The following is a 10,595-nucleotide window of genomic DNA, read 5'->3' as shown; positions in this document are numbered from 1 at the left end:
GCTTTAAAACATCTTCAAGGGAAGGGGCTTCCCCCCGCGCCGCGCTCCTGGTGAGTCTCAGGAGTGAGGGAGGCGGTGGGAGGGTGCTGATGTCTTGCAGATGTACTCGCCGGCCGGATCCTCGCTGAAGGCAAAGGGAAGCTTTCTCCACGAGTCCGATCCGACAGGAGGCTGGCGTTTGGTTTTGCGGAGGGGTTTTTCCCCCCCTCTCTTCCTCTCTCTTTCCCCTTCCCTCCCTCTCAGCTGCTGTCCACTCCCCTCCCCCTTTCTCCGCTGGATCGAGCCGCTCTCTGGCACTTCAAAAGGCACAGGCTGGCATGCAGGGAGCCTTTGTAGGGTCTACATGAAAATTGGACACCCCTGGGAGGGCAGATCGAGACTTAATAGGAGCCTGTAATTACGTGGCAAAGGCTTTGTGCTGTTCCTGACGTTTTACAGACCCCTCTTCCCCCTCGCAAGCTCTCGTCCTCCTCCCCCTTCCCCCCACCACCAAAAACACGCCGAGCCCGCTCCCGCTTTGCCACCACCTGACTTAGGCTCTCCCTCGCCCTCTCCCTCTCTTTGCTGTTCTGAAATAAAGACTCAGTTCTCATTGCCTCCCCTTTGCCACTGCATCGCGGGCAGAAAAGTCAACCTTGAAACCCCCGGTCACTTCAACCAGGCTGCTTATGTGGCTTCACATTGAACTCCCCCCGGTTTGTTTAAAAGCCTGTTGGAGAATCTCATTTGCATGTTTTGATACCAGCTGCAGGGAAAACCTTTTGGAAATACTGCCCGTTCAGTCCAATCAAGTTTTCTCCAATTTTTTTTAACGTTTCCTGCTGTTCCAACAGTTTGGCTTCAGGCGATTAAAGAGAGAGAGAAAAACGAACCCAAACAAGGGGTTAGATTGTTTTTTAAAATATATTTGTGCCAGACAATGTGTTGTTATTAAAGAAAAGATCCAGCAAATGGGAGCTGATGGGAGGACCCCGTGGAGAGCTGTTGGGGAGACCTAGAGGTATGGGGGGTGGGTCGTAGGAACCCTCTCTCTGCAGCTTATGGACTGTTTTTGGAGTCTGAAGCGCAAGAAGATGGGAAGAAAAGGACTGGGAAATTGGTATGTCAGCTTGGTTCGGTGATCTGGAATCAGCCAGAGTCAGAAACCTTTGAAGCATTAGAGGCAGCAAGCTTTGCCTTGGACTCAGCCCCTGCAGCCCTCCATACTGTGCGTTTAAGCAAAAGAAAAAAAAGAGAGAGAGAGATACCCATCATCTCTGTTGGAAATCAAGGGGGAGTTCGGACATGGGCAATAGGAAAAATCTGATTCAGTACATCAGGAGCTAGGGTTTTGCAAGAGGCTTGTTGAAAAGAGAGATAGAATGAGACAGAGAAAGAAAAGGGCCATGCACACATTTGGGGAATCTAAATACCAGTGAATTTTGACTGATCACATGAGATTTATTCTGTACCAGTTTGAATGGTCTCGTAAGGCATGAATTAGCGCCATCAGACCAGGTAAAATATGAAGAGCTTAATATTAGGGAGCTCTTTAAAACGTTTTTTAAACAAGAAAGGGCAAAAGTAAGCAAAGAAGCCGTGCTTTCCTCTCGCAGAGTGGTTTGTCAGGGAAGCCCACGGGGTTGCGTGAGTCTTGAGTGCTGGTCTCAACAGGAGAGAGCAGGGCCCATGTGTTTCAATGGCAGGAGTCTGGGTCCAAGCTGCCATAGACAGACCAGAATTTCCAGCCCCCTGATCTTGGAAAAGAACATTTGATGCCATCAAAGGCCTTCAGATTGAAACCAGATGTGCTTCCCTTGGTTCTTTCCATGCATTTAATTAAGGAGCAGGGATGGAGGAAACTTTTTCATCATTAGTCCTCTCTCTTTGCCCCATGACCCCCCCTTCCCCTCTTCCCCGCCTGCAGGATTCCCCCTCAGCATCTCCTTTTACTCTTTGCAGCCTTGAGCACCCAGACTGCTGCCCTGGCAGCCCTGAGTGTGCCTTAGTCATGCACACATTCTCATTGCTTTGCATCCATCATCCTGGGTGCATGGGCCCAAATGTGTGTGCATGGGGGTCTCTGTAGCTCTAGGTATGGGCTGGTGGGGGCCTGCATGTGTGTGTGCGCATTCAACCCTCTGTGTGCGTAATCTCTTGTGTGCCATTTGCATCCAACCCTCTGTGCTACATGTATTCAACCCTCTGCATGTATATTAATGATCTTCTGCATACCTACTCGCATATGCGAGTATACATCCAGTCTTCTGCATGTGTGTGCAAACTGTGTATATGCTTGTATATCTAACCCATCTGTCTGCGTATGAATGCGTATCCAACCTTCTGTGAGCGTATGAGTAATACGTGTGCATGTGTGTCTTCCACCCCATGTATGCGCGAGTCTTCTCTGTGTATGTGTGTGCTTGAAGAGGGGTTCTCCACCAGTGTGTATGTGTGTATGGGGCCAGTGTGTATGTCCGTGTGTATACAGGGGATAAGGCTGCATAAGTGTTTGTGCCCTTGGAAGATGGATCTGTGTGTACCATAGACAGTCTGGATCTGTCTGTGCATACAGGCCAGCTACCTGACCGTAGTTTTTAACATACCTTAATAAAGTCTTAAACCTTTTTTTCTGTCTGTGCTTCTGGAGAAGGGTTCTCTTCCATGCCTAGACACGTGTGATTCCCACAGGTGTTTGGGGCATGCCCTGTATAAGATCCCACGTGTGCAGGTACATTCAGGAGGATGCAAAAGCACTGCCTGCATTATGAGGCTGTGAGAATTTGCTGTGTGTGCCTGCTGCCTGTATACTAGGTGATGCATGGTGATCTCTCTCAGCACATCTCTGAGGCCCAGCATTGTGCTGGATGCCAGCACAGCAGACTCCCACCTCACACATCAATGGGCCTCTTGACTTCTTATTTAAATCTGGCTTTTGATGGCTGTTGTGGCAGATCTGGCTTTTCTGGTGGGTGTGAGGGAAGGTTGAATGAGCCTGGTGGGGGATTTGCATGCTCTGGTTCTAGCTAAGGGCAGCCATCATGACTCAGTTCAAGGGATATTCTCTGTGAGGGGGATGGGGGGGGGTTGTTGAGGCCACTCACTCCTGCTTCTGCTGAACTCCAGGGGCAGAGTTGGAAGCCATGGGGTGCTCCCAGTTAGAGACATGCCAAGTCCCTTCTCATCTGTCCCTCTGGAAACCTCTCCAGGGCAGGCAGAGACAGCCCAGCCACATTACCACGGCAGAACACCTTCTCTGCCCTTCCCCTCTCCAGCGCACCCTTCTAATCCAGCAGGCTCAAAGAAAAAGAAGGTGGGAAGGGACCTCCCGAGGTCATCTGGTCCAGCCCCCTCAAGGCAGGATCACCCTTCACTGAACCATCCCACGCCCATGCCTGTTCAACCTACCCTTGACAGCTTCCAAGGATGGAGATTTTAGAGCATCCCCAGGAAACCTGGTCCAGTGCTTGACCACCCTCACAGACAGAAAGTTCCTCCTTGTCTCCAACCTAGATTTCCCCTGCTGCAGTCTGAGGAGACATTTCATAAACCCCAAGCACTACCCAGATTGGAATGGGTCTTCCTTGCTCCTGCCCTTGCTATACCCCAGGGGTGCAAGGCTGAGGGAGTTTATCCCGAGGAAGAACCTGCCTTTGATTGATGCGTCTGAGACGAGGACTGCCTGGGGGCCAACTGCTGTCACTGGCCCCTGGCCCACTGGCTGCTGAGGACCTACCCTGTTGGGGTTGGGAGCCTGAGCTGAGAAGGGGTGTAAGGAGAAAGGATGGTGTAAAGAGGAAGGAACCTACCAAGGACAGCTTTGGAAGCTGACCCCTTCCAAGGGGGCCTCAGTCCTTCATTCCCCCTCGACATCCCAAGTCAGTATGAGGTCTCTGGGGAGAAGCCACCCAGGACCCCAGCTCCACTAGGGACATGCCATAGTCAGCTTCCCCTGAAGCGGTGCACCCTGAGGGGCTCCTGATCCACTCTAGAGCTAAGGGGAGGGATCCCCCAGGTCTCTGCCTGAAAGCTCAGCTGCTAAACTAGAACCCCCTCCCCCACAGCCCAGGGCCCCCCAACCTGCTCTCTGCCCCGCAGCTGCAGGCTCCATCCCCAGCTGGTGCAGCGGGAGCAGCAGCCAGAGCAGGACATGCTGCCTCCCAGGCCTGGGGCAGAAGCTGCGGCCACCCCTGCCCACAGGTCTGATCTGGAACTGGCATCAGGGGTGCAGACCTACTGCTCACTGGTCATGTGTGGCATGGACCAAGCTCTGGGGACAGCCCCTTGCCCCACCACAGCTCAGTCTGGATGCAGAGGTGCCTGGCAAATGGCACCCAGCAGCCATGGCCCGCTGCATCAGGCACACCTGGCCCAGCCTGGCCCAGCTGCCAGTTTAATCTGCACTGAGGCAGAGGTCCCTGGGCCCAGGCCTAGCTGGCCCATGTGTTAATCCATCTATGGCTGATATACACAGTCTGTGGTGTTTCTCTATTCCTAAATCAAGAATGCGGGACCCCATCTGCCTCTGCAGTGCTGGGGGACAGGACAAGATTAAGTGAAGTGCTAGATTTCCTTCAGAATAAACAATGTCTAGTTTAGCTCTTGATGTAGGAGACCTCATCAGTAAACCAAGCAATGGAAACAAAACCAGGCCACTAGGTAACTGGGGCAATGGTTGCAAAGATTCCACAGGTGTACAAATAGCAATGGAAAATACCTGCCTGATATGCCCACAAAGCACAACATGCAAAATAAACCCACATACCTGTAGCTGTACAATATTTCCATGATGCACAAACCTACAATGCAATTAAATGTACAGGTAGCAATGGAAATTGTTTGCATGTTAAGTTATGACCCTGATACACCTGCATCCCATACCATTACATGCCTTGCTATGGAAACGGTTTGCATGTTGTTACTAGGATACACAACATTTATGATATGAAGATAGAGCCCCAGGCAGAAAAGTTACTCTGTGTGTAACTGGAAAATGTCAGTATGATGTTACCATGATATATACCACATCCATGCATGTACCTGTACTTTTGTAAAATATTTACATGGTACTACCACTGAACACAATATAATTAAATGTACAAGCAGCTAGATCAAATGTTAGCTTGATATTATCATGATATAGAAACCTATACCAAAAGTAAATGTGTATGTAGCTCTGTACAATGTCTGCATGCTATTACTGTGAAGGCACACATACAATATAATGAAATGCACATGTAGCCATGTAAATAGTCGACATGTTAAACTTGTTACATGTACATACAAAATAATTAAGTTTACGCTTGACTATGTAAAATGTTTGTATATCATTACCACAAAATATTTACAAACAATATAATTAAATGTACATATAATGAATGACATAGATATTTAAAATGCAGAATTTAATAGATCACTTCAAAATGCTTAAAACCTTGTTCTCTTTCCTGAACATCATTCTGTAGAATAATAAAACTACTCTTTTTCTCTATTAGATAGATATGGCATAGTTATAAACCAAATTAATATAAAATAATTTATATTATAGAAAATACTAATTTAGCTTGTAACCATGTCAGATCAAATGCATACAATCTTGTCTGAGTTTAAAAGCTAAGCACCTAGAAATCTTGGGTGCTCCTAGTACAAGCCAAGGAGCTGTGATTAAACACTTGGCAGATCTTAGACCATAGAAACCAAGTGAATGGCAAAATGTCATTTGTTCTCATTGTTGCTACTGAGCTGACTGATGGGAATCAAACAATATTAATTTAAATATTTGCACTGCAATGATACTTCTTAAAATGTGTTTATTTTCCCTTTGTATGCAGCTCGGGAATGAACTTCTTAAATCTCTACAAACAAGTGAAAAAAAAACCCTTTGTGGACTATAATGTTTCCATTTATAACTTTGGGGATGTGAAAGGAATGTTCTCTCAGCTTTCCCAAAAGTTTACAGAAATGTAATTGTGACAATTCAGGGAATTGGTTCATGTACCAATTATGAGTTCTGGTAGATGTTAGAATCATAGAAAAACAGAGCTGAAGGGAACCTCAGGAGGCTATCTAGCTAAATCCCTACTCACAGCAGGATCGTCCCTTTCTAAAATATCTCAGCCACATTACTGGGTCTCTAACTTCTCTACATAAACCATTCCAATGCTTAACCACTCTAATTCTTCCTAATATCCAACCTTAATTTCCTTTGTTGCCATTTAACACTGTCACTTGCCCTCTCTCTTGCAGCCAGAAAGAACTGTCAGTCACCGTCCTCTTTATAATCACCTTTCACATATTTAAATACAGATATTAAAATCTCCCATCATTCTTTTCTTCTCCAGATTAAATAATCCAAGTTCTTCAAACCTTTCTAAATCATGTTTCCTAGACCATTTTTTGTTGCTCTCTGCCCGATTCTTTCCAGTTCGATTATCTCTGCCTTGATGTGCGATGTCCTAAACTGGACACACTACTCCAGGTGAAGCCTCACCAATTCTGAACAGAGTGGAAGAATCACTTCCTATCACTTGCCTGTGACTTTCTTGTTACTATAGCCCAGGATGCTATTGCTGTTTTTGCAACAAGAGCACACTGGTGGGTCATATTCAGTTTGTGATCCACTATAACCCCAAGTCTTTTTCAGAAGTATTGTAGCCTTACCACATGCTCCCACCTTTGAATTTGTGCATTTGACTGTTCCCTACAAAATACAGTACTTTGCACTGGCTGTACTAAATTTCATTTAACTAGTTTCAGACCACTTCTCCAGTTTATCAGGGTCATTCTGAATCTTAATCTTATTCTCCAGAGTGTCTGCAATGCCACCCAGATGGTACCATCTGCACATTTACTAAGTATACACTCAGTTCTATCTTCCAAGTCATTAATTAAGATTTTAAACAATACTAGACCCAAAGGAAGACCCCTGGGGAACCCTACTTGATACCTTCTCACAGTTAGATATTGAGCAATTGAGAAATATTCTTTGAGCAGAATGATCCAATCAGTTACATATCCACCTTACTTTCATCTTGACTGTATTCCCTTAACTTACTAATGAAAACGCCATGGAAGACAGCAGTGAAAGTCTTGCTAAAGTTGAGATATATTATATCCATTGTTCTCCCCCATACATAAAGCCCATCACCCTGTCATGGAAGGAAATTATGAATTTGTTGCATTCTTAAAAATCTTCATCTGTGTGGAATCAGCCATGCTGTCAAGCTTGTGCCATGTTTCTCCCAAATCAGAAAAAAATGGAAGGTCATTAAACCTGAATGGCTTCAGTTTAAGGGGGCAAAGAGGTTTCTTAAGCAAAGGGATGGCTGAAGCCTAAGGAAAAACATCCAGCCATACTCATCTGCAGAGAGCAGGCTCAGAGCAGTAGAAATTCCTCAGAAGTAGAATAGAGAAGAAAACCACATAGACTAGGTAGGTAAGGGTGAGTCACAGAGGAAGCTTGATAAGGAGAAAGACACACTCAATGGGGCAAACTCAAATGAAGCACACACAAAAGGAAGGAGTGGAGCATGCGTGTGTAGTAGAAGGGTTCACTCAGGAACAGTAAAATTGGCTGCACAGGAGGGACAGACAGACTGACTCTGTGATTCAGAGTGCAAGAAAGCAGTGCTGGACTCCTTAGTGGAATGTGACTCAAGTCCAAAGAATGCTCAAGAGAGGTGAGGAATAAGAGTCAGAAAAATGCTTGTAGGCATTTATTATTTTGTCAAGAAGTTTTTATTTCTTGTGCTACCTAAAGTCAAGAATAATTAGCTTTTGGAACCTTTACAAACCCTTTGTGTCAGGGAAAAGGATTGGTTACACTTCTGGGAAATGCATAGGGGAAGGATTCAGCAATGTCTTGGGAAACTTAGGGGCACAAATACCACAAAAATTCCATTTCCATGAAAGGGTAACAAACAGGGAGCATGTGCCCAAGAAGTGCGCTGGAAAAGCTAAGGAAGGAGCCAGTGCTGTTGTGCCTACTCAGAACAAGGGGAGCACACAGGTTCCATATGGTGGGGCCTGAGCAGTGTCCAGCTGGGGGATCGCTATCAAGTGTGTGTGACAGTGTGAAAATGAAATAAAATTAATGCAAGGAAACAGCAGGAGCAGCAGGTTATTTATTCACATTAAAAATGAACAAGTAACTCTGTCCTCAAATCAGGAGCTGGAAGCTGTGCAAAGGAGATATCTAGGTCCCCCCATACGCCTACCTCCTTTATTTTATTTTTCAGACTTGTTATCTGATGCCTTTCATGAAGGCAATTACTGAACTCTTTATTGCTTATCAGTTTAGTGACTTTGGCTTCCTTCTTTGTCTAAGTATTACAGTGTGAAAGTATCACAGTCTAGGGCTTTCATAGTCAATATTTCATCCTGCTGGCCTCTTTCTTCTACACCTCAGCCCTGCTCATGTGCAAGCTCAGATCTTGCCAAGGAGTGCAAACTATCGGGCACAGAAAGGCACATTTCTTTTCTCTCCCTATCTCCCCGTCTGTTGCAGATTGAGGAAAATACACGGTTGTAACGTTGAGGCCTAAGCTCAGAGGCCCTGATTAAAAGTGGATTTGGAAACTCTCCAAAGAATGAACAGGAGACCCCCCTCCTCTAGCCATTTCTCTTGATCTGATTCAAGGTTAAAGCCAACCCTGGCCCTGCACAACTGTTTGTTCTTTTCTCAGGTCTTTTGTTTTTAGTCTGGAAATGTTTATTGGACCTGTTCAGAAAACTGCAAAGTTTGAATTTCAATAAAAAGCGATGCTTTAGAAATTGTTTCAGCTATATAGTGCATGCAGTCTCGCCATCCAACTAAGGTTAATTTAACTCCTTTGGAAACATCACTATCCATTACCATCTCCCATGCATGCCCTTTTCAGATGGCTGCAGAAACAAAGCTCTGTCCAGTGTCCATGTCAGGAGGAAAAGGACACAGTCTCCTGACTAGCCATATCCTAGCTTGGATGCACTTGCAGAATCTACCTTGGAATGCTACAAGCCCCAAAGCAAGAAATATTAGGGTGCTCTGTGAGCCAAGGGTAGGGTGGAATAGACACAGTTATGGGCTTATTATGATTAAGGCAGTGGATTGGAGGTTTGGATTTAGTTCTCAGCAGTCACTGGCATCCTGTGTAGCTTGGGATTTTTTTCTTTGCCTCAATTTTTCATCTGCAAAACCTAAATAAACAAACAAGATGGACAAAGGAAATCACAGCTGTAAGCTACCCTGGGGCATAGACTGTCCCCTCCTGTGTGTATAGAGCCCTACAGTACTGGGCCCTATCTTAGTTCCCACAATATTTCATTATACCAGTGAGGACATCAAGCTCAGTTGCTCTCCGCCAGATGTTGTGCATGCCCAACGATGTTACCCTCATAGTAGCAACATGCTTCACAAATATTATATGATAAAGGCCTTATTTTACAGATGTGGAAACTGAGGCAAGACATAATGAGGTGACTTGCCCTCAGCAAAACAGCAGGTATGTAGCCAAGGGGAAGCTCCAAACCACAGCTCTCTAGCCTCACCTTAGCCACAAAATTATCCTTCCTCTACCACTCCTGGGGAGTACGGACACAGTAACAGGATTTATATGGTGTAAGTGAACAAAGACATAGCCAAGGATGAAATAACATTTTATTTCAACACTTTCCAGGTCATGAACCTGTTATTTCAACACTTACTAACTTATCACTAGCCTGCCTAAAGCTGAACACACAGTTCCCTTCCCAATTTTAAGCTGCCATCTCACCCAAACATCTTCAGCCCTTTTTCCTGGTCTTTTCAGTTATTCCAGGCTATAGCTCTACTTCTCCCCTGCTCTTTTTTCCCAGCTTGCTTCATAGTTCTTGACTTGTGCCCACTGCATTGGTGACACATCAGTGGGGCATGGAGAGGGACATGCCTCCCCAGATTTCTGCTCCAACAGTGGGGCACAGGGCTGCAGCCTGGCCAGAGTAAGGGCCCAGCAGCAGTGGGGTTGGAGATGGCAGCACAATTTCTGTGCTAATGGTGGGGTGTGATGCTGCAGCCTGGCTGGACTCAATGCCCGGCACTAGCATGGCAGTGCGGAGTTGTGCTCCCCCACTGTTAGCACTTATGCATTGCGAGTGGCCTGCTGTGTGCCACCAGCTGAACTCCCACCGTTTCATCAAAGCACAACATCTACCTCTTTCTAACAGAGGGGACTTGAGTGATGCCCTCTTCCCACAATACCTTCTTAGTCATATATTGCTCCTGATCAGACTATAAAAGACCCCTTCCGCGAGGATGGACTTGGATTTAAAAGAGGTCCTATTGATCCTTCCTTCCTCACAGCCTTTGGCCTAAGTGCAAGATTCTGCTACATCAGTGTCCCAGAGAGCAGAAGCAGAGGCTACTTAGGATTATCAAAATCCTAATTTGGAAGCAGGCAGAGAAAACTAATCTATAGGTATTACTCATGTGGGGTCTGCAGGATTAGGACTGGAGCAACCTCTACCTGATTCTGTGATGGCCCTTCAGATACCTTTAAACCTTCGTTTTGCTTATCCTCTTTCAGATATCACCAGCAAACAACTGCCTGACTTATATTCCTATTGGTACAACTGATCTTATACAGCTCACCAGGCTTCTT

Source organism: Gavialis gangeticus, unplaced genomic scaffold (assembly GCF_001723915.1).
Source record: "Gavialis gangeticus isolate Ggan-Ray unplaced genomic scaffold, GavGan_comp1, whole genome shotgun sequence".
Taxonomy (NCBI): domain Eukaryota; kingdom Metazoa; phylum Chordata; order Crocodylia; family Gavialidae; genus Gavialis; species Gavialis gangeticus.
The sequence above is the reverse complement of the archived record's forward strand: the minus strand, read 5'-3'. Positions refer to the sequence as shown.